The sequence below is a fragment of the Cupressus sempervirens genome, chromosome 2 (assembly GCF_028749045.1).
Source record: "Cupressus sempervirens isolate cs-2001-9-10 chromosome 2, ASM2874904v1, whole genome shotgun sequence".
NCBI lineage: Eukaryota > Viridiplantae > Streptophyta > Pinopsida > Cupressales > Cupressaceae > Cupressus > Cupressus sempervirens.
In genome coordinates this window covers 772847555-772852665 of record NC_143119.1, presented here as the reverse complement: position 1 = coordinate 772852665, position 5111 = coordinate 772847555, and the positions used below count along the sequence as shown (strand labels likewise).

General features: G+C 30.9%; 1 pseudogene across 1 annotated transcript; it reads right to left on the bottom strand.

The window, feature by feature from the left end:
* Positions 1-764: 764 nt before the first annotated feature.
* On the bottom strand, positions 765-3427 carry LOC149575750 (transcription factor MYB23-like; annotated as a pseudogene). Its single transcript, XR_016359709.1, has 3 exons — positions 3223-3427; positions 1699-1828; positions 765-1493 (listed from the first exon to the last, which is right to left on the bottom strand). The product of XR_016359709.1 is annotated as a transcription factor MYB23-like (transcript).
* Positions 3428-5111: the final 1684 nt, after the last annotated feature.

Genomic DNA, 5111 nt, shown 5'->3' with positions numbered 1-5111 from the left:
TTTCACTTTATTTCACAATAACAATTAGAGCCCATCTGAATTACAAGTTATTATGGAACTGATTTTCTCATTATAATTCTTTTTATAATTCTAAAAATTAACCTTTACTTTCTAAGAGACTTCGATCTCCCCTTAAATTTGATTCCATTTATCTCTTTGTATCATCCTCTTTGTTCAATCAACCCTTAGAAACTAATGTACATAAGTAGATTTGGATGTTTCATCCACATCATCTCCTCTTGGATAATTCAACCACTACCTCATTTATCTTATGCTTTTAAGCTAATTGTCATAAGAAATTTAGCTATGAATCTAACAAGAGAATAGGTGCATACTACATATATATACTGTCTTTGTCTAACTTATATCTAAAGGTGCCAATTATTTCACTATAAACATCTTTAAACACTATATAACAAATTTTGTGCCATGTAAATCTTGAAGTATTAAAAATAATTCTATGGAAAAGACTTGTTCACAAGAAAGAAACTTTAATACATAAAAGTTCTCAACTTCTTTTAAATGCTTCAAAAGTGTACCTAATGGCTCCTCATAAAGTTAATTGTCTATCTTATATATCTACTAAATTGTGCCAATTATTTCACTATAAACATCTTTAAACACTTTACAACAAATTTTGTGCCATGTACATCTTGAAGTATTAAAACTTATTCTATGAAAAAGACTTGTTCACAAGAAACTTTAATGCATAAAAAGTTCTCAACTTCTTTAAAAGCTTCAAAAGTGTACCTAGTGGCCCCTCATAAAGTTAATTCTCCATCTTATATATCTATAGAAACTTGTACAAGACCAATTATATTCTTCCACCCATACAAAGAAATCTTCACATACAAACGAAATTTAAAGACATTTGACTATAACTAATTCAAATACTTAGTGTGAGATCTCAACATGGGACTCTTCCTTGAAGATGATATTAAATGGACTGTCCCTCAAACAACAAATAGTTGAAAAGGGAATAGTAATGGTGATTATAATTCATGTTGGAGATTTGTTGTGCAAGTTCAATACCATTTTGCATGTGGGCATTCTCAACACCATATAAATTTGTTGGAGGCATAGAAATGGCATTGAGAGTTTCAATTGCAGGGATAACTGATAGGGATTGAGAATAAAAACCTTCATCATTAACATTCTCAACTGTGGGTGAATAGTTTTTCATGGTGGGAATATCTTTTGCCATATTTGCCATGTTTTGTTGTTGTGGGGATTGCCATTCATACTGGGGCTTCTTGTTCTCTTCTTGCTCATGCAATTGAGAGTGATTGGCATCATCATTCAGATTTTGGGTTTCAAATTTTTCTTCATAGCTATCCTGAGAGAGAATAATTATATTAGAAGATGGCTTATATTGCACGGTTTTTCTCTCTGGCATGCTTGTTTTGACATGTTTCTTGCTCAAACGAGAATACCATGCATTTTTTATCTGGTTATCTGTCCTTCCAGGCATGCGAGCTGCTATCATTGACCACCTGCCATATTTTATGTTTGTTTCAGATGGATTGTAGTACAAATCATCCAATTAATGTCTCTCATATTTTTTCTATGAGACTGCTGTAAGGAATAAGAGATCTATCTAACTTATAGCTAAAACATATGTAGTTGTCGAAATGAAGAGATAAATGTTATGAGTTTTACTTAATCATTACATTATCACAAGATTTATTCAGCTTATACCTGTTACCCAATAAGTCATGAAGTTTAATTATTAGCTCTTCTTCAGCTGCAGTGAACACACCATGTTTAATACCAGGGCTAACATAATTCATCCAACGTAACCTGCAGCTTCTTCCACATCTTCCAAGACCTGCAAAATATCAACGACATAACTTATATCACATTATGTCTCTCGTAACTATGATCAATTATAAAATATAATTTGAAATGTTGATGTAAATAAATTTGATGCCGTAGAAAGTATGAATATAATAAGTAACATAATTTATAAAATAAATCTTTTACAGTTCTTCTAACATTATATTATAGTGTGATTTGAAACATTGATGCAAATAAATCTTACATAGTTGAATTCACTAGTATAATACACTAACATAACTTATTTCCGATAAATCTACTACAGCTCTTGTGACGATGCATCATGAAGGGTGATCTGAAATATTTATGCAAATTACTCCAAGTTAACAAGGTATGCAGCTATGACTAAGGACAGAGGGAGAAGTTTTTGGAATGACAAAATGTTTTGCCAGTTCTAGGGATGGGTTGAAGACAATTATATAACAATTAGGAAAATTGAAATATGTAGAGAAATTCAAAACATTCATATAAAACATGGATAAAGCATGCACTTATATATAATAGAACTTTAGAATATAAGAATTAGCAGAATTCATATGCCAAATTTGTGTTATTTTGATAGTCAAGGACAGTTTCTTTAAAAGTCAAAGTCAAAGTCGAATTCCCTTAGATATCCCCTCTCCTTGGGATAATTTTGAGATGGGGATACCGAAAATAAATACTAGGGGCACGCTCCCAAATTACAGATAAAACTATCACATGATCTTCTCTAACAATGGATCATGGAGTGTGATCCAAAAGTTGATGCAAATAAATCTTTTGCAGTTGCATATAAAAATCTAATACACTAACATTACTTATCAAATAAATCTACTACATCTCTTCTAGTAAAACATCACAGAGTTTGATCTGAAACTTTGATGCAAATAAATCTTATAGGATTGCATTCAAAAGCATAACATACTAACTTAAATAATACCAAACAAATCTACTAAAGATCATGATGCAAATAAACCTTATGCAATTGCAATAAATAACATAATACACTCACATAACTTATAACAAATAAAGCTTTTATAAGTCTTTTAATAATAAATCATGGGAGTGTGCTAAAAAATAGTTGATGCAAATGAATCTTACACAATTGAATCGAGAAACATAGTAGCACAAACATAACTTATATCAAATTACTAGTAGGCAATAATGATTTTCCCACTAAGCTTTACAAATAGAATTTAATCTTGTGATTTTATTTAAAAAATTATTTTAATAGAATAACAAGAAGTTAGGTGTCTATAAAAGTGTTTGAATTTCACAACCCTTTATTTGCATTAGTAACCCAATTCAATCCTACATTGCATATGACTAATCGTTTAGAAGGTTAGTAAAGATATAATAAAAGAGTAATAACCAACTAAAATGTAAAATTTAACAAGATAGCATTACCTGTTTTCAGAGGAAGAATAGACCAGTGGCCTTCTCCATGAGTTTGTACAAACTTTCTAAGTAGAAGATCTTCATGAGGTGTCCATGGGCCTTTGTTCAAACCCAAATGAGAACAACACCTTTTTCTTCCCATTTAATACCAACCACTGAGCAAGTCTATTTTACTCACAAGTCATAACCATTTCAGTTAATGAATTTATAACATGAATGCAAAGGATTGCATCTATTGTAAGAATCAAGTTTTCCCTGTATTGGCAAGTCTTATCCAATTACAACCAACAAATTCACATGTTTTTCAATACAGAAGCTTTAACATTTTCCTTGCGTTCTTTGGTGAACCACCATTATTCTCCTCTACATGAACAGTTCTCTACCTATTGAAAGCTATCATTTCATATCAAACCACACTTAAGAAAAACAAATATACTAAGATTTAATCTATCTTCATCTATAAAATGATTTTAATTATAGAAAAATTATACCAATATATAACTGAAATTCTTTGATTGAGAACATAAAGACTGAAAATTGAATACTAATTTAAAAATCAAAGCCCACAAATCCATGTGAAATGGTATAATCTCCCTTGTCTTGTCCCTTATTACTCTGTATATTTTTATTCTAAGCCACAATATTTATTATTTTTTCATGGAGAAGCTGAGACATACGTTAAGATCAGCAACAGTTCAACCAGACCAACTAGGACACCTGATCGATACAGCCAATGGCAAAACATCAAACACAAGAACTTAATCAGACACTTTAAGCAAACAAGCAATGGTCCCAAGATGAAAACAAAGTAATATTGCAAATGAATGTGCCCCATGATGTAAAATCACCTTGTTTGTACATAAATACCAAAAAAAAGCAATCAGCGTAAAAGGAGGTGATGGTTCATGATATCAAATGGATAGAATCTACTCATATTCTTCAATAATTGGAGTGCCACTATATAATAAAGGGTAAATAAGGCTATTTGAAAAGTACAGTTTTTACAAAAGATAAATATGACAAAGAAGTTATCATGAAATGATCATATTACAATAAGATAAATATATGAAAATAATTATAGTAAAAAGGACAATAGGTCATGATATAAAATGAATAGAATCTATCTATATTTTTCAATAATTGGAGTGTCATTGCATCACAAGGGTAATTAAAGCTAGTTGATAAGGTCTCAATTTTAAAAAAAGAAGATAAATATGACAAAGAAGTGCATCATGAAATAACCATTTACAATAAAATTTAGAGAGTAAAAAGTTATCAATCACAACAAATCAAATATCAATTTATAAGATCAAACAAAGCAACATGCACATGGTGAGATCATAAAAAATAATGAAAAAAGAATGGTTAGCTCATAGCATGAAATCAAAATGCTCTAAGGAAATTTAGGACCTTACAACATCATTTCTCATTTACTTAGTGATGCAAAATCTCTTCTTGGCAGTATTCATGCAAAGAGAAAATAGGGTTTGTGGAGGGCCTTCTCTTATACCTTAACTTAATATTTGAGCCAGGACAACTGCAATTATTTCCTTGCAAACACCCTCCATATAGTTATCCTTGTAATGAAGAAAACCCTTTTTGGACAAGTCATTGATCAATTCCACATATCCATAGCATAAAATGTTAATATACTTGAGGTCCAAGATTACCGAGGGAGGGGAGGGGGTAGAGGTGGGAGTGGGGAGGGGAGAGTGGAGCAGTAAACTATAAAATTCAAAAACTTCCACCATTAAAATTCATTCGAATTAGACCTTAACCATTAAACATTCACCACATATATGCATGCAATGTAAATCTATAAAACTATCAATAAGGCATGAAGTAAAACATCCACACAAGTAACACAACAGTACCATGACTTGTTATGTGGAACTCCT